This window comes from Gymnoscopelus braueri (assembly GCF_963280865.1).
Source record: "Gymnoscopelus braueri genome assembly, chromosome: 17".
Lineage (NCBI taxonomy): Eukaryota > Metazoa > Chordata > Actinopteri > Myctophiformes > Myctophidae > Gymnoscopelus > Gymnoscopelus braueri.
Window position 1 is genome coordinate 12068598 of NC_137617.1, and position 20488 is coordinate 12089085.

Below are 20488 nucleotides of genomic sequence, written 5' to 3' on the forward strand. Positions count from 1 at the left end.
ATCCTTTTGCTGAAGATTTCTCAACACGCTGGAGTTCATTTATTGTATCCAGCAAAAAGTGCATTACAGTAATCAAGTCTTTAGCCTGGGATCCAGACTGATTTGCAGCGAATCAGTCGAGATTCCAGGCTAATCAAGTCTACTGTAAATAAAAGTGTGAAGGCAGCTTCTCAGAATCTGACTGTGACAGGAATCATTAAGTTTAGATTAAGATGATAAAAGGCATTCTTGGAAGATATTAGACACCATGAACTGCACACAAAAGTCTGAGTACATGAAAATGACCCCAGAAGTGTTGAAGTGTCCCCTTCAACAAGTGTTGAAGTGTTGAAGTGTCGTTGTCCCCCCCCCCCCCCCCCCCCAACTGTATCTGCTACTTTTAAATACCGCCAGCCACGGCACAAATATAGCTGGGGACCCCCTGGAACCCCTCCAAGGACCCCACTTTGAAAACCACTGAGTTAAAGTGCTGGAGTACTTGCTTTAAAAAAAAGACATGCTTTAAAAAATATTGAAGTATTCAAAAGTACAAATTACAGAGTAGGCCTATATTTTCATTTTATTATATCAATCAAAGATTTTCCAATGTTTAACAAATAACAATAATAGTGAAAATAGCAGATCTACATGCTCACAACGCGTAGCCTAGGGGCTAGGCCCAACCAAGTAAGTGCTAAAGTGTTTAATTCATAATGTATTTTTTTTCTCCCCTATATGTAGTGGTAAAGTATAGATACTCAAAAGTTTTACTTAAGTACAGTACTCAAGTAAATGTACTTTGTTTACTGTCCAGCACTGCTGATCGATGTCTACATATGTACATGGAGTAATTAATCGAGCCTGGAAGAGATAATTGCATGGATTACCCTCTCTAGGTCAGGTGGGGAAAGATAGGCCTTTATCCTGGCCAAAAGCCTCAGCTGGAAGAAACTGGTTTTGACCACACACTGATCTGTTTGTCAAACTTGAAATTGCTGTCAGAAGTCACATGCACCACGGTTCTTGACTGATGAGTGGATGTTAGTCCTTAGGGGCCCCAGAGAAGTGATGGAAGACACTAAATCATGACCAAGAAAGGAGTAACTGGTCCTGCTTTCATTGAGTGTTAAAAAGTTGGTGTCCATCCAGATTCTGATATCTGTAAGTCAATTCCACCACTGCATGCAAAGCATTTACCAATAAGTCAATCATTGTTATCAATTGTGCAGCCCTAGCACAGCTCACCTCTGTGTTTGTGTAGCAGCCTATCACCTCATCTTACTGCAGTGGTTCTCAACCTGTGGGTTGGGACCCCCACATGATTTATGGGGGGGGGGGGTCCCCAGATGACAATGAAGTGACAATATAAGGACTTTTAAGACCTTTAAGAAAAATAAAAAAGACTATCAAGAGTAATCAACGAACGACAAGTATGGTGTAGGCCTACTATAAAAACTGGTCAAACATTGGCCAAATTGTCAAATAATATAAGAAAGAGGCAACAATTGTGAAAATAGCTGATCTACAAGCTGTGAGCTTGTAGATCTGCTTGTTAGGGTGGGGGGTCCCCAGTTCAAATATGATAATTTTGTGGGGTCGCAGGCTTAAAAGGTTGAGAACCACTGGCTTACTGCAACGAATGCCAATGTGTGTGCGGTTTGTGACCAGAAGATGGCGCTACATGCAACAGTATATCATCACCAAAACACTGTCCAGGCATGTGTAGAATTAAATCTGGGAACAGAATCAACCTTATTGTTGCATCACAGGTTTACAGGTGTAAAGAAAGTGGGTGATTTTCTTTTTTTCCCTGTGTGGCCAGAGTGAGTGTTGTCGAAGTGACTCATGGTATATATCAGTGGTTCTCAAAGTGGGGTCCAGAGAACCTCAGGGTTCCTCGAGGGGGTTCCAAATGTACCCTTACGGGTCTGTAACTCTGAGAGCGCACTAAATGGAACCAAATGGTCCATTTGCATGCTCTCAGAGTTATGGGGGTCCTTGAAAAAAACAAAGATCTTGCCCAACAAAAAAAGGAATGCCGTTACTTTGGATTAATGACACTGTCCAGTGATTATGACACAAGTTGAGTCCCCTCTCTGTTGAACTGTGAAATAAATCTTGTACTGGATGAAAACTCAGGATTTTCCAAGCCTCCACTGTAAATCAGTCATTTTTCGATCAAGTCTTTTTCCCTTTTCTGAAAACTACAAATGGGAGCTTGTGCGACAAAGAATTTCACCCACATGTTTGTACCTGTAAACCTGTGATGTGACAATAAAGGATGGATTAATACATATGGAGGCCCGCCCTTGGGTCAATCGTCTTTTACGCAAACACACTGCTTTGGTTGAAAGGAATGTGTGGGTCAATAAAGTACCTGTAGACATTTTATCATACAGGATTTATATAGGATATACAGTATTTACATGACGTGAAATATATATAATAATATATCAAAGACATTTTCTGTACCTGTATCTGTGGTTATCTGACCCTCTGGCTGAAGGGCCCACATATTTAAGAGTAACTTGACAATGGACTTTGTGGCCCAGTGGTCCCCAGCAGCCCCTGGTATTCAAGGGCCCATGCCATTGGGCAAAGTGTCTTGCTCAGGGACACTTCGACACGTGTAGCTACTGTGCGGGCCGGGAAGCAAACCAGTGACCTTCTGAGTACCAGGTGGCCTCTCTACCCACTAAGCTATAGGTATGTGCATCTACTTGGCACACAGTTGGTGTGGAGTTTTGGACTTCTGCCAGAAGTCAAATCAAATCTGGGCGAAATGATTAATTTAATACAACATTTTCGCCCTACAGAAAATGCATCAAATTAAACATTTGTTTGTGAATGATTGGTTGAGTGGTGTTGTGTATCATGTAAAAAGCTGTGCTATTTACATCTTGACCAGAATGTAAAAATGGTTGACAGCTGGGTAAACATATTGATGAATGTCAAGATGTCTGCTTGGGTTCAGATAATGTGATGAGCATTTACAGTAACCCTTAGGATGGAGCGTGACAAAGACAGTGATGTTAAGTTTAGCCATCGGGCTTGTGAAGGTGTAATCAATTAACCACATGAACACTAGCATCTCTATTCTGATCATAATATAGGCGAACATTCTGCAAAAACAGGTAAAGAGATTTGGTGAAAAAAAACGAGGGGACCAAGTAAGTACAAACCCCTAGGGGACACCAGACAACTTAAAGGACGACTTCTCCCATTTTCAACCTATCTTCATATAATTGGTCCTCAATAATGCTCATGATAATATGGTACCGTTTTTGTCAACTTGGTCTGTGTCTCAGAGGAGGGCTGTGGACAGTTCAGAAACCAGTGACATCATCGATGGGGAATCCAAGCTAATAGAAATGGCAGGCTTTCTATTCCTGGAAAGTTAGCAAGCTATAATGTAGAAGAAAATGGTACCACGTTATCATAAGCATTAATGAGGACCAATTATATGAAAATGGGTGAAGTCATCCTTTAAGGATATAACGATATGAAGATGTCTTTTGACAGACTATTGACTATAATTTTATAGTTTATTACCTTATTTCACCAGCATTCTAAATGAATTACAGATTAATCAAATAAATAAATAAATAACTGAAAATGTATCGATTTATGAAAATAATTGTTAAATTGCAGCCTGAAGACAATATCTAATACAAAGTGAATCACCTATGTATGTATTTATTTTTGATTTATCTGTATAAATCTAAAATAAATACATACACAAGCATCAGGACATTGAGAACAACATGACAAAGCTTCCAATATAGTACAGTGTTGCGCAAAAAAGTTCAAATAGCTAATCAACAAGCTCATGGTTTTTGAAATCCATTGAAATGTTTGCCTATAATGGCATTCCCAAAATATGCTTAAAGTGGTTACGTGTGTCTTTGGGATTAATCAATGAAATGTAGTAACAAGAGCTTGTGACTAAATAATAACTTTACTTACTTACTTATGCCTATCACTCCTTTGCATGGAGCATAGGCTGTTGACTACAGTCCGCCAGAGTCCTTTATCCTGGGCCTACTTTTCCAGTTGTTTCCATGTCAGGCCACTGCTTGATGTCAGTGTAAAGAAGGTCACTGCGCCAGGTGTTCTTTGGCCTTCCTCTCTTTCTTGAAGATAAATAATAACTATACATTGGATAAATTGGAACACAGTTTTTCTTTGTCCATTTCCTGAAAAGTAACAGTTTTGGACATGCAACATTTCAGCCCGACAGCGACGAACCATATTTACCAAAGGAAAGTGCAGGAGGTGCAATTTCCCCATGGAGAATTGGAGGACATGAATTCGGGAGGAGAATTCAATACAGTAATGGCATGTATGGGAGAAAAAGCAACTCATGACTCAAGAACATTTGACCAGAATTGATCTTACAATTCAGGTTGCATTGAAACTAATATTGTTAGAGAGAGGATATATTGTCTATTACACCTAAATGGGTAGAAGATAACATGTTGCCAAAGCCAATTGTCAATGACCTCTGAGGATAAGTGATTGAGAGCGAAAGCTGATTAAGGTCATTCTGAAGAAAAACTATGACAAATTGACTTTTAGTACTTCCATGTTGGGAAAGACACCTTGCCATTCCTCTCTCTCTCTCTCTCTCTGGTGGAAAGTACATGTATTCCAGTACTGTACTTAAGTACAGTACTTTTACACAAGGCCATTTTACAACTTTTACCACTACAATTATTTGACAGCTTTAGTTACTTTGAAGATTTTGATTATTAAAACCAAACATATATTAATCAATAAAGCCCTATTTAAAACTATTTTAAAACTCTATTAGAAAATAGCCAATCTACAAGCTCACACTGCATCGCAATGAAATGCGGTATGAGCTTGCAGATCTGTTATTTTTGGAAATATTTTGATTAGGAGCAGTGGCTGCCATTAAAGGTGCAGTTAAAATAAGTGTTAAATAGCTCTGTATTCTGATAGTAATCATTCAGTAACAGGAGTCTCCCTGTCTCTTGCTATAGAGTGTTTGTTCAGTACAGTAACAGGTCTCTCCAGCTCTTTAGTAAAAGGAAAATACATTTGCAGCGTTGGGATACCAATACCAATTTCAGGAGAGAACTCATACAGATTTTAAACTCTATTTGAAAATAGCCAATCTACAAGCTCACACTGCATCGCAATGAAATGCGTTATGAGCTTGTAGATCTGTTATTTTTGGAAATATTTTGACACATTTTGTAAACTTGAAAGGAAACTTGTAAAATGGGATATTCACCATATTGAGTAAATGGTACCTTAAGTATATTTTGATGCCAATACGTTTATACTTTTGTACTCAAGTATTCACAAAAAGAGTTTTACTACTACTTGAGTATTTCTACATTGTGGGTATTGCTACGTTTACATTACTTAGTAAAAAAATATGAGTACTTCTTCCAACACTCTCTCTCTCTCTCTCTGCGCTGCCTCCTCCTCCTGGGAAACCTGACAAACATATCGATATCCAGATATCAGATACCTGTTCCATCTACGACCCTTCCCACTTCCACCACGGAGCCCTGACTGACTAAATTGGCGGTGCTATCTGATGATTGGCTTTGTGGGTATAACGTCATTGATTTTCTTCCATTCAATTACTCCTTCCGCGCTGAGAGCTAATTCAGTTAAGGGACTCGGGCCTTGTAAGAGGTCATTCTGAAGCAAAGTGTGGGGCCTCCTATGCCAAAATGCTTTCATCTTGATGAGGATCTGAATGTTTCAGTGTGACTCTTCTGCCGATAGTCTAAAAACACGATGCCCACAATGGATGCCAAGCATTGTAGGATACCCTGCTCTCCTTACCTGGGTACTGGGCATACGTTGATTTGCAGAGCTACAAAGATAAGTCTTGTCTGGTTTGAGTGCGGTGACCAGACATCCTGGTTTGGCCGGTATTGTCCCGGTTTGACCGGGATTGTCCCTTGCGGCATGCAAGATAGGGCCCCTAGGTGTGCTAAGTGCTACAATAAGTGTCCCCCATTCTGATGTAAACCACAAAAAAAAGAAACAGTCAAAAGTAGCAAAAATAGGAGATCTACAAGCTCACAATGCGTTGCGGTGAGTATGTAGATTGGCTATTTTTGCTAAACAGAAAACACATTTGTGGGTTACAAACTTCATCCAATCAGGAGAGAGAAGCCCACAAAGATTATCAATCAGCTTGTGTTCCAGTTCCAATTTTGTCTGCTCATTTATTTGTTCATCACCTCCAATTTCACTTGTTAATCCTATATCCTGTATGAATTCTCTCCCCTGATTGGATGAAATTGGGATCCAGACCTGAAAATGTATGTTATGTTTACTAAAGAGAGAGTCAGGGAGACCCATGTTATTAACACTCTAGTCTATAGCAAGAGCAAGAGAAAGAGCAACACATTGCTATAGGAATATAGAATATATTTAACACTGACTTAAGAACAATAAAAACATCACTTTCAAGCTAAGACCTTACTATCATTTACCTAATTACTTTGTTTCATTCTAGTTTAGTTTATGATGCTTTGCGGGATGGGATGGGAATGGAGAACCAGAATCATTAGAGAATTGGAATCGTTGACATAGAGAATCAACACTGAATGCCTCAGAGCTTAGCAATTACTTTGATCAGGCATGTTCGTCTGCAGTGATGGACAAAGTACTCAGTACTTGAGTCAAAGTATAGATACTCCTGGTCAAATATTACTCAACTACTGTACAAACACTTGAGTACTGGAGAAGGCCCTAGTATTTGCTTTTAAGTATTCAAAAGTACAAATTTGAAAGCATGTTTGCCTTTTTTCTACTGTTTCTACATACAGTACGCTAAACTGTAAGTTCAGACTCAGAGATTTTATCTCAGTTGAAAATCTGTGTAGGCCTACTCTTTTAGAAAATTGATCAGGAATCAATAATAAAGAATCAGACCGATAAGCAGAATTGCTATTGGCATTGGTGTCAATACTAATAGTCTTATCAATTCTCATCCCTAATTGCACACATGGTAGAAAATAAACCACTAAAACTGGGTGGCTTGGTTCTTAATCACTTAAACCTTATTAGTCGGAGTTCCCAGGGCTCTATACTTGGTCCACACTCCTATTTTACCTCTAAACCAAATTGCTTCGCTAAAAATAGCCATCTACAAGCTCACAATGAGTTGTCACATTATGAGCTTGTAGATCTGATATTGTTGCCAAATGTGGAGTCGGACGCTAGAGTTCAATTGGTTAATATTGGTGTTAACAACAGAACCATGACCTTTAGGTAAGGCTGGTAAGCATCATTAAAACGCTAAGATAATAATGATGCATCCCCTTTACTTATTGTATTTACCACTGTACATAATGTGGAATTTGTGGAATTTGTTATTAGGAAAACTAAAGGAGCTATTAGGAGCAGTGGCTGCCATTAAAGGTGCAGTAAGTTAAAATAAGTGTTAAATAGCTCTATATTCTGATAGTAATCATTCAGTAACAGGAGTCTCCCTGTCTCTTGCCATAGAGTGTTTGTTCAGTACAGTAACAGGTCTCTCCAGCTCTTTATTTTAAGGAAAATACATTTGCAGCGTTGGGATACCAATACCAATTTCAGGAGAGATAACTCATACAGGATAGAGGATAAACAAGTGATGGGTTAGTGATGACACAAATAAATTAGCAGACGAAATTGGAACTATAGAACACCACAACATAAGCTGATAAATGGGCACACTTTCCCAGATGGCTGAAATTGGCAACCCACCTGAAAATGTATTTTCAGTTAATTAAATATAACTGGAGAGAAGGGGAGACCCCGTGCTAGTGAACAAACACACACACGCACACACACACGCACGCGCGCGCGCGCACACACACACACACACACACACACACACACACACACACACACACACACACACACACACACACACACACACACACTCTCACGCGCGCGCGCGCACACACACACACACACACACACACACACACACACACACACACACACACACACACACACACACACACCAGCCAACCAGCCTCCTCTAGTTTGTAACGTCCGTCTCTGTCAGACAGCCAGTAGTGCGCTCTCCTCTGCAGCCAGTCTCTCAGCAGCACAGTGAAACTCAGCGTCTGTTAGCCTCCTACTTTCTGCCATTTTTCGAACGTAATTTATGAATATAACTTTCTTTCTTTGTGGAAACATTAAAACAACGCGCGTTTTAAGAAAGGGAATACGATCGCATTGAACGACTGATGAAGAAAGAGGAGAACCGTTTGGAGGAAGTGCTGTAGTTGTCCCGGCGCGACGCCAGATGTGTGCCAGTGAGCTACTGGAAGGTACAGAGAAGCAATGTGAGTCAATGCATATTTCATTTATTTACTGTTTGGGAACCATATAGCAGTGGTGGAAAGTAGGTACATGTTCTCAAGTAGGCCTACTTTAATTAAGTACAATTTTGAGGTATTTTTTACTTTCATGGAGTATTTTGTGAAAACTTGTGAAATGGGACATTCTGATAATGAGTAGGCCTACTTTCTACTTTTGGTACTTTAAGTACATTTTGATACCAATACTTTTGTACTTTTACTCAAGTACATTTTGAATATTGGTACTTTTACTTTTGACAGAGTATTTCTACATTGTGTATTGGTACTTTTACTTGTGACAGAGTATTTCTACATTGTGGTATTGTTACTTTTACAAGTGAAAAATGTGAGTACTTTTTCCACCATTGCATATAGGACAGTATTTTAAGACAAACAACGTGCGAAATTAACTCAAACGTGTGCAAGTGCAGGGATGAAGTCTGTCTGCTACAGTTAGAGCAGATGTGTGTGACAGTACCAACTTTTGGCCGCTTGCCTCTTTTAAGAAACCTTAATTATACCCAAGGTCTTAATCTGGCGTTAGCCAATTAAAGCTTTTGATTGCTAATCCATAGCACGTGTGTCGCTTGCCAAAAACAACAACGCATGGCGAGCAAATTGTAAGGTGGTTGTAGCTATCGTCTGTGCATTTTTGTTTTAAAAGTAAATTACATATTGTTCCAAATTCCAAACAAATTCCATTGTTTCAAGTTCCAAAGTATATATATATTTTTTTTTTAGTCTTTATTTGAAAGGAGCACATCACCCAATTTCAACTAATTATCTTCATATAATTGGTCCTCACTATAATGCTCATTATAAGATGCCACCGTTTCTGTCTATTTGCTCTGTGTCAAAACCTGCCTACCAATGACATCATCAACAGGAATAGAAACTACAGCTTTATTTTCTTTTCCTGGAAAGTCAGCATGCTGAAATAGAAGCCATTGCTCTTGCATTCATAAAAAAAAAAGTTTCAAATCTTGTTTGAGTTGATGACCATGATGTCATTGGCAGGTTTCTGAACTGTCCTCAGCCATCCTCTGAGACACAGAGACATAAATTGTAGGCTACCATCTTATAATGAGCATTTTTTAGGATGAATTATATGAAGATAAATTGAAAATGGGTGAAGTTCTCCTTTAAGAAGTGAGATTGAAATCTCTTTTGCAAGGGAGCCCTGGCCAAGAAAGCAATCAAGCAGGATTACAACAAACTACAATAAAAAAAGCAAAAGAGAAAATACATTAAATACATTAATACAAACTCAAGTAGGAATAAAATAGCTGCAGATCTCGATTTTTTGCATCTGAAGTAAACTTTTTAAATCACCCAAAGGGATGAAGTGAAGTGCTCCAGTTTAATGCAATTCTCGAGATCATTCCAGGACAATGGAGCAAAAACTAAAAGCCATCTCAAATTATGTGGACAGAAGATGAGGGACGGTAACTAGACCTTTTTTCACAGCAGCTATTTGTACATACAGGGTAAACACACAGGTGCTACCAATGATACTAATTAAGGTTCTGTACCATGATTCAGGTCAGACTTAATAGTTAAGTTGCCACTATTGTGCATGTTGGCTTGGCTCACTGGAAGGGGTCTGCTACACTAAATGTTTTTTTGTTATAGTGTCCTGAACTATTAACTTCAAGTCAACTCAACTTCAGCATAATTTTATTGCCACATCACAAGTTTAGGCTACAGGTGTAAAAGAGTGGGTGAAATCATTTGTTGATGCAAGCTATGCAGAAATGACAGTTACATTTTAAATTATAAGGTAAGAATAGGAATAAAAATATCAATATCAAAGCAATAAAATATGCCGTACATGAGCTGTGTAAGACCACTGGTTCTTAACGTCGAGTCCAGGGACAGGGGCTTAACGGACCCTTACAGTTCAGTAACTCAGAGCGTACAAATGGAACCGTAAGTTTGTACACTCTCAGAGTTAAATTAACACTGAGAATTTTACTGTGTAGATTAGGATCCCAAATATATTTCCATTTGTACACTCAAGAGTGACAGACCTGTAAGGCAGTGGTTCGCAAACTGGGGGTCGGGACCCCAAATTATTTTGGGGGGGTCACCAGATGATTAGTTTAATCTGCAACATTGTTTTCACATTTCGGTTCAATCAACAAGGTACAGTAGGTGCGGCGATAGCGAGGACTTGAGGCTTGTCCGAGTGAGCCACGCGTAGAGCGAGTGCCGCGCTGAGCAGCCGACGGCCTTGCGCTTCAACCAGCGTGTCCTCTGAGTGTGGCAAACCGTGGTGGCCTAAATAGGTTTATGACATGAACCAAAATATGTGCTCCCCCTGCATGTACTCATGGGGAACACAGGAGCCTGGGAACATAGGTAGCCTACCAATGCTACCAATGTAACCAACTCATACATCAGGGAAACACACTGAGAAGGGAAAATAACACTAAATAATATGATATAGCCTAAATAAGCTCACTATTTAGCTCTCCATGAACAGTTCAGTTGTCACCTTTCATTGCTCACACTGTTACTCATAACAGAGTGGCTTAGAGCTTCTGCATGAAGACCAAAAGCCTAATATCTCCCCTGGCCAAAGGGATTCCCTCTTAGGCTAGTGTTTTAGTGTTCCCTTTAGTGCCCCTTCCAATTAGTGTCCCACTAATGTCTGTCTATAGATACTTGATGTACTGTATAGTATACCTTACTGTTGTATATGTGGCCTATTTACACAACTGTTTATTGAATAAAACACTGGAAAGGGGAACTCAGTTTTATGGCTCTTTAGTCGTCAAAGCCAACTTGACACACTTCAATCAATACACGTGTGCAGCACCTAACAGCACCTAGAACAGAACAGTGTTACACATAAAGTAGTCCCTGGATAAACAGTTCACTTACCTTACCACACATTCCATAAATAAGATAATAAAGAACCCCCAATTCTGCACATTCCCCATTGTTACTAAGTGTTAGCTTTTTATTTCATTACAATCAAGTATTATCTCTAATATTATCTTGTCGTATATTGTACTGCTGTTGTTAGCACAGTCTTGTGGAACCTGCCACACCAACATTTCGCTTTCACAGTATGAGTGAGGGACACATAAATCCTCATGATCCTTGATTCATAATTGTACGGAATTTGATAAGACTAAATGTGAAATTTCTTTTCACTCAGGTGTCCTGCCTGGTGGTCAGTCAGAAGGTTAATGGAGGTTGACGAGATCTTCTCGGGTCCAAAGAAGCAAGGCGACACAGGACACAACAGAGAACAGGTACAATAACAATAATACCTGTAAACATAGATGTATGCGTGAATTGTACGATATGACACAATACGTTATTATTGTCCATTTGCGTGGAAATGATTTGTGTGAGGCTAGCATGTAAGTAACCTAACACAAAGTCACCATTTTTATAAGCAGAAAATTAATTTTCAGGTGGGACACATTCATCATCTTCTATTTTGTTCCAGTTATTACAATATTTTCTGTTCTTTTGTTGTGAAAATGTCCTGAAAATGTATTTTCTGTTCACTAAAGCAGTTGTTCTCATACATTTTCATGTCACCAAAATGTCCATGACCACCAAAATTGATACGCGTTAGGCCATGGACACCCATTTCAAAATATTCTGTGCGAGGGACCCCATAAGAAGATTTTTTTTAATATTATAGATTTAGTACATCCTTCTACAACTGTCTTTCTCAGTGGAGAGAGTGAAACCTATGATCTGAATAGTCATTCAAATACATTCTCTCATTGGGCTATCGTCTAGCTAGTGAAATAATGGTAAAATTAAACTGTTCATTCATTTTGCTGGGGACCCCCTGGAACCCCTTCAAAGATCCATAGCTGTCCCTGGACCTCACTTTGAACAAATACTATAGCAATTGTTGCTATTGGAATATAGAGCTATTTAGCATTTATTATAAAAAATGAAAAAAATAAAGCATGGCACATTTAATTTCTAAATCTAGCAGCTTACACAGGTGCTCTGGGAGCAATAAAATACATTTCAATTTCTTAATTACGTGGCCCGTTAAAGAACACTAGCGCCGTCAATACAAGGCATGCCATTGTCTATTTAAAGCTTCCATAAACAGAGACCATTTACACTAATGGCTTTATTTTTAGATTTAGCTTTTGTCCATATTTTATCCATAGTCATCAAAATGCTACTGGACTCATCTGAATAATTCAGTCAATGTTAACTAAACATCATTGAGTGGTTAAGAATTCATATATTCATAAATCAATCTTTTCTCCAGGGATTATTTTCGGCTTGTAGACTTTTGAAATCAATGTGTGCTTATGCATTATAAAGCAACGATAACAACTTTGACAAAAACAGGTACCATGAAGTTCACTAGAATACCTAAAAGCAAGTTTCAAATCTCTGCAAGTTGATTTTCATACCGTACTGAAATGAAGGGAATCGCTTTCTCGAAACTCAAACAAACCACATTATGCTTTTGAAAATCGTCAAGTAGGCCTATACTATGTGAGTCATAGTCAATCACATGAAGTAAACATGCTAGACCCGCTCATGTGGTCTTTTAAAGGCAGTCAGGAGCCATGGAAATAATTCATATATTTTATTTCAAGACCGTACAATCAATATTTGTGAAGATGAACAACCCTTTCAAAGTAAGACACCAGGAGAGCTTAAGGCTGGGCAGGTGTGGACTGAGATGCACTCAGTCAGCGCCGATCTAAAATTGTATTATTTTGAAAAGAATGTTCAGAGTTGCAGAAACTATGCATAAAAGAACAGAATTTGAGGTAAAATGTGAACGCTAGGGAGTGGCAATTGAATTGCCATCCCTTCTGGGACCCCAAATGACGCCACTGGCTATAGCCACAGACATTTCAGCTCCCCTGTACGGACCAAGACAACATCCACTTGTTTGTATATCTGCCTATGCAAGAAATAATTGGACGTTCTGGGCAAGCACTCGACTCTAAAACGTTGTCTTTAGATCAAGTGGTATACAGACACCACATGTTTATGCTGCATGTGGTTTGACAATTTTCACTATGTCTCACAAAGAAGCCCCAAAATATCCCCAGGCTGCCGTGTCTGTAACGGGTTAAGCTGACACCAAAGTTAGGTCTTAATTAACCACTTAAACCCTTTAGTTGTATATTACTTAGTTGACCGGGTTACCCCAGGGCTCTATACTAGGCAGATAGTATTTCACGCTACACCAAATCTTCTTCGTCGTCAAAATAAATGATCTATTAGCTCTCTGAACCCGTCACAATCTGCTGCTTTATCCCAATGTTCACCCCAGAACGGGGACACTATAGGGTTTAAGTTAACAAAACTACTCCTATCTCTATCTAAATCTATACTTCTGTCCTTGAAACCGTTCACTTAACTTCACCTATAACTAGTAGACAGTCAGAAAATGTCCCCCTGTTTCTGATTTCTGTTGAGGAAATCTGAATTGGCATCTTGCTTTTCTCTTATCCAAACCCGCTGTCGCTCCAGCCTTCTAAACAACTGGGAGTTACCTAACTCTATCATTGAGGCAGTCAGATGTCATGTAAACGGCAGTGAATTCATTTAGACAGACACGGCGTGAAGCTAGTCTTTAATGAACCAGAATTAGTGGATCTGTGCTGCTTTAGCCTGGGTGCAGATCCAGGCTTCATGCCCTGTCTTTTTTTTCTGTAGTGGTGCTAAGTGTTCCCAAGCGCGGGCCAGGAATGAGTTACTGCCGGGCACTATTTCTTACAATCAAAGAACCTCATATACAGCACTATATCCCAGCATGTACTGCAGTTTCTCCTGTCTTGCTGTTAGGTTGCCAGGAATTAATCGATATAAGAAAAGCGTCTCTGGTAGATCCTGAGTCAGAGAGACACTCAGGTTAAGAGCCAAATAACTGCAGTTATATAGGAGGCTTAAGCATTCAATCATCAAGAGGTAGTGGATATTTTGTAGGATTTATAAGAAAATGCGACATTGAAACCTTTTTTCTCCTACAGTATGTAAGATATCATTCCCTGTAAAGACTACCCCTGCAGAATGTGTTGATATTGTTGTCGTCTTTGCTGTTGGACTAAAGAGGAGGTTTTGTTACACCAGCTTACACGTAACATCATTCAAGGATTGCAAATGCACTTTAGTTTCATCTGGTGGCAACAGCAACACTGCCACGGCATGGCATAATAAGTAGCTACTACTTAGCTTCTCCTCTGCTGAACATAACAGTTGTAAAATTGCTGAGAGACAAGCGATGAATTTAGCAGCGAGGTTTATTCTTACAGTGACATCTGCAATCGTTAGACCCCCCAAAAGTGTTTATTTTAAATTGTACATTAGTTAAGACGGGGCTACCTTGTTCCACCAGTTATAGATGTGGCCTTGCCGACACTGTACTATACTGTACTTAACGGAAGACAGAACACATTAAACATACAAAAAAAGCATGACACAAGATATAAATATACTATGTCTGCAGTTTGTTGGTTTAATTTTAAGGCTTATCCTAAGAATGATTAAACTGTAGCTATGGAGAGACATTTGTCTAGATATAAAGCTGAAGTTTTTAACAGGGAAAGCTGCTGGTACCATAGCAGGTAAAATATTCTGTCATTTGTGTTGGCAGTCTGGGCACATTAGTTTCAATTTCAGGTCATTTTATATAATACAAGCCAATCATAGATAAACACCTGAAGGTTATAAATGTGCCAGTAACTACCCAAATGTTTGACCCACAAAAGGTTTGGCATCCTGGTCATGTGTATTATTGTCACATAGGGAAAAAAACATATTCATAAACTTTTTTGTTCCAGTACGTGAATGTTAAGGTCAGGCCGGTGCTGGTTGAACTAGAACAACTCTCATGGTTGTTCAAGGCTTCATATAAGCGAGCTGGTAGTTTACTGTACAACTTTAAAGGTAGTTTCAAGAACCGGAAGCTCATCGAATTGTGTGTCAACCACATAATCACAACATCCCTGGTTCTGATTCTGACCTGTGTGGCATATCCTTCCCCGTTTCACTTGTAACATGTACATACTTATAAAATAACAAGATGGGGTGTATCAATGGCGTGGCTTCCCTGTGAATCTCTGTCTGGAGTTCAGTGGGACAGAGGATCTGAGATTATGAATTCAGAAATGTAAAACATATTGACACCCAAAACAGAACTATTTCAGAGATTGAATTCTTTGGCCGACAGCATCTACTAGACATTTGATGCTGATCATTGTAGTGGATCGCGAAATATACCGTGAACAGACGCAGATGGACGGACGGACGGACACAAACATTTTGGGGACAAACGAACGTGCCGGCTTGCCCCTTAGGCGCCACGCCACCATAAATCAAGAGGAGAGACAGGGAATTGTCTGTTTAAAAAAGGACAAATGCCTAAAGATGGATACAAAACCTGTGTTCAAGGCCCTCAACCCATCATTGGGAGCGTTCATTTCAAGTAGCTCATTTTGTGCACTTGAAGAAACCACAAGCCTTCTCCCCTCACAGCGTGAGACGTCTTTAGACCAGCATGTCTAAAGAGTGTTCTTTTAACCCATTAAGACCGGGAAAGAATCTGTCTCATTTTTAGATTTATTTGGCTATTAAAAAAATAGCAGACTTACAAGCTCATAGCGCGGCACCGGTGACGCGCTATGAGCATGTAGATCTGCTATTTTTGGAAAAAATCGTGATTTTGGGGGTCCTTGACATGAAAAAGGTTTGAGAACCACTGATAATAATATTATAGCAACATGTGTTTAAAAAAAAAACAGTTAGGATTTAGAAGACATTTGTAGAATCCCCCCAGAAGCAAAAAGATTTGAGTTACAAATGTTCGCTTTAAAAAATTCAAAGATTTGCACGAATTTTCATAAAATAGTAGATCTCTACGAGCTTGTAGATCTGCTATTTTTGAATAGCCAAAGGAATCTAAAAATGACACACAGATGCTTTCCCCGGTCTTAATGGGTTAACTTCCAAAACCACAAATATTTCTTTTACTGGCACTGTGGGAAGCTGGAGGCAGCTGGTCTGGACGTGATGGAGACGTTTCTGGGGGTCCGTGCCTCTGCTTTTGATATCCCGCCGTCTGGTCATTCATGTTTGTGGCCGGTGGGGATATGTTTTATACCTGCTTTCTGGTCACTACATTTCCTTTTTGGAAATGTAGACTGTCTGATAATATGTTTGATATTTATGTTTCAATTTAACAATTTAATTCAAAACAAATGTACACGTATGTTGACCACATTAACCCTGGTGTCCCCATTTTGGGCACAATGTGACACTTTATGAGCTTATAGATCTGCTATTTGTCATACAAATAATATGTAAGAAAATGTCCTCTGTTTTTTCTTTACACAAATCCCACCCTGATGGTACTCCATATATTTATGACAAAAGGTTTATGGTTTAACCTCTTAAATCTTATGTACTTTGTTGACCGGGGTTCCGTGGGGGTCTTATCGCTGGCCCACTCCTATTTACCCTCTACACCAAATCTCTTCGCCTAAAATGGCAGATCTACAGTACTATTTTTGCCAAATGTTCGCCTAGATTGTGGTTCTCAACCTTTTCAGGCAGTGACCCCTCAAAATAATCATGTTTTAACTGTATTTGAACTGGGAACCTCCTCCCGGATCCCCCCACCCTGCCAAGCACTTGTAGGAGTTGAGGCATTCAATTTAGTTTGACCCGGTTCTACAGATAAATATTGTGAAAATAGCAGATCTACAAGCTCACAAAGGCATTGTGAGCTTGTAGATCGGCTATTTTCACAATTTTTGCCTCTTTCTTACATTATTTGACAATTTGGCCAGTGTTTGACCAGTTTTTATAGTATAGTTTGTTGATTACTTTTTATTAAAAAGGTCTTAAAAGTCCTTAAATTGTCTTCACTGTCGTCTGGGGACCCCCCCAAAATCATGTGAGGACCCCCCTGTGGGTCCCGACCCACAGGTTGAGAACCACTGGACATGGCCAAAATAGACACGCTGTGGTTGAGGTGTTCTTTAGGTTTTACTGTTAAAGTAAATGAGGAACACATAAACACATTCACACACTATGGTGTCCTCAGGCCACAGGCTTAATTATGAGGGTCTGTCTTTGGCTAGCTCTGTGTTGGTACACACAGCAAAATCATCAGTGTTCATTTAACTCTGAAGAGTGTGCAAATGGAACCAGGTCCATTTGGTTCCCATACACTCTCAGAGTTTAAACACTTGAACCCTAGCGTCCCTATTCTGGGCATGTCATAATAGGAGAGCGTTTGGTGAACATAGTAAATCACATATTGGTTGGGAAGAGATGGTGTAGAGGGAAAAAAAGAGGGGGCCAAGCATAGACCCCTGGAGGATCTACACTCAACGAAGTAAAGGGTTAAAGTTGTTAAAAGGATGGATGAACACTGAAGATTTGACTGTGTATAATAACTCGCTGGTAAGGGAATATTGTATTCTGCACAGAGAGTATTGGTAAAACTAGATTAAAATGAAAACTGCGATGCCTATGAAGAAGAGTGGAACTTTTAAACGGCAAGTAGCACATTCTAAAAGATGACACATTCCTCCATGGTCCCTTTGCCAACAGCACTCACTGTAATCAATTCTTCTAGGCGGTTAGGAAAAATGGCCTGTGTAATAGCCATCGCTGTGGGCATAATGCTTAGAACTCATGCTTGAAAAATCACTCAGCCTGTTTACATTGACAAGGGTTCTAGTACTTGCCGATTTGCGCTGTGAATAAGTGAATGCAATGATGGAGGATGATTCTCCCACCCGGCTGAATGGGATCGTTTTCATGTGATAAAGTGTGAATGCAGTGTCCAAGGGACAGTTCACGGCACAGTTGATTGAATTCATCGATTTTTTATTTTATACAAAATAGTCTATTTTTGAAAATGGTGAAAATGGCAGATCTGAACTCTGTTCTGAGCTTGGAGATCAGCTATTTTCACTATTTTTGCATGCCACCCGTTGTACGGCAAAGTATAAAACAGGGCTCAAGTGGTTAATTGACTAATTGATTTAGTCAATTATTCATAACACATTTTCAATTTTAAAGGTAGGGTAAGTCATATTTTTTGTTTAAACAGAAGTTTTTTTGTTAAGGTTAAAGCATTATTTGTTTACTAAAGAGCTGGAGAGACAGGGAGACTCCTGTTACTGAACAAACACTCTATAGCAATGAGTACTATCAGAATATGAAGCTATTTAACACTTATTTTAACCAAATAAAATCACTTTCCCTACCTGGCAAAGAAAATAATAATAAATAGTATGGCTAGGGGCAAAAAACAACACCCAAAAAGGACATGGCGTACATAGCTTAATTAGGTGCAGGTGGTGGTGAACTGTCTGTAGTATGTGGCCTATTAACACATTCTGTGATACTACTGGGAGGTTAGTGGGCATTAAGTCAGACAGTGAATGGAGAATGTTGGGCTGGCATCTGTGCTTAAAGAAGTTGAATGAAAATCTGGGGTAATTATTATTGTGCACAATGTGCAGCAGCGTAAGGAGATGAAGTGTTTTGAGATGAGAGACATGGCGTACTGTGAAGTGATACATGCAGAATTACAAGGCAGACACTCTCTGTCTTTGCCTTCTTGTGGGCATTCATGCAATAGTGAACCACCACTTCCACACGCAAGCAACTTAGAGGCTATCCTGCCTCTGAGTTGCAATTCCCTCCATTTACAACCCCATTCATTAAACAGAATAGTCCTATCAGATTGTATTAAACAACAATTAAATCACCAATATTGCACCTCTGCAGACAGCTTGGGTTATCCTCTTCGTCTCTGTCAAGAATTTGTAAGAAGAAAAAAAAATCCACCAATGAGCAATTTTCTGTCAATAAACTCTGTGCACTTGTGGTAGAGAAAAATATCCGCAGACCGTTGTGATATGCTCCCAAACTTTATTAGAGGCAGACAATAACTCACAACTTTTCAACCTACTATACAAGGTCTTCGTCAGGTGTAATAAACTCTGCGCAGCCATGATTCTTTCTAAATGTTCGAGTTGAGGGGTGCTCGTTTTAAATCAAGCAACGTCCTGCATATGTTGAATTTGAAACTGGTGGTACGACCTTGAGTGATTTAAGACGAGCGCTTCCCAACACGAACACAAGCTGTCTACAGAGGTGCAATATTGGCAATTTTATCATTGTCAATCAGATAGCTAGGACTCTTCTGTTTGGTGAATGGGGCTGTCAATGGGGGGGGATTTTAACTTATAGGCGGATATCCTCTAAGTCGCAGCTAGACACGCACAATCACTCATGCACAGTGGTAGCAGCTAGAGGCAGCAGTCTGTACGCTGAGCACATGGCACATTACACAACCTGGCCAGATGGGCCCTTTTTTAGGGTGTGTGTGAGCTAATGAGACAGGGTTAGGTGTTGCAATGCTCAGGCCAAATTCATTCACGTCCTGGTTTGACTGGGATTGTCCCAGTTTCAAGCTGGGTGTTCCGAGTCCTGACAAATACCTCTAAAACACAAAAATGTCCCGGTTTTCAGCATTCACTACCAAATTGTCCCAGTTTTCACCACAGTTAAATAAATAAAATAAATGGCATTGAAGTTTCTCATGTCATGTTCTGTTGAAAGTTGAAAGAGGACGTAAATGGTTAACTGTTTGGGTGTTTGAAAATATGGTCACCCTAGGGAGACCACATTGGGTAAGACGTTTAAAGCTACAAGCTTTAAGTTCTATGTCGGAGGGTGTAAGTGAAACTTTCTGGGACAATGAATGAGATGAGCAAGTGTCGGGCAATAACTTTTATTTTATTTTATCCTGTGGCATTACACAGCTAGTGGAGCTTGCAGTAACAACAACATAACACGTGTGTAGGCATCCTTGCTCAGTTCAAATTGGACATTGTCACTCCTTTGAGAAAATCTGTATCAGTGAATGGAAAACACAGCCCATAAACAAGTGTTTGGGCAGTGCATAGCAGTATGGGCTGTTATCGCGAGACTGACGACCTATTATCGCGATAACAGCTCATACTTCCCAGCCAGAAACTTAAGATACCTCAGTAAAATTATATAGTGTAAAAAGGGAAAAAAACAGGATATCAGAAAACAACGTGTGATATGTCTTCCTTTAACTCATTCACTGCCACAATTATTGCTGGCCGCGTTTGCCCACTGCCAGAGATTTTTCATCGAAA

General features: G+C 39.6%; 1 protein-coding gene across 1 annotated transcript in view; it reads left to right on the plus strand.

The window, feature by feature from the left end:
• Window positions 1–8064: 8064 nt before the first annotated feature.
• LOC308105375 (gap junction gamma-1 protein-like) overlaps window positions 8065–20488 on the plus strand; it is a 31652-nt gene continuing 19228 nt past the window's right edge. The window contains exons 1-2 of the mRNA XM_080456055.1: window positions 8065–8312; window positions 11494–11590. The gene's annotated coding sequence lies outside the window, so the exon portion shown is untranslated. The remainder of the gene's footprint in view (window positions 8313–11493; window positions 11591–20488) is intronic.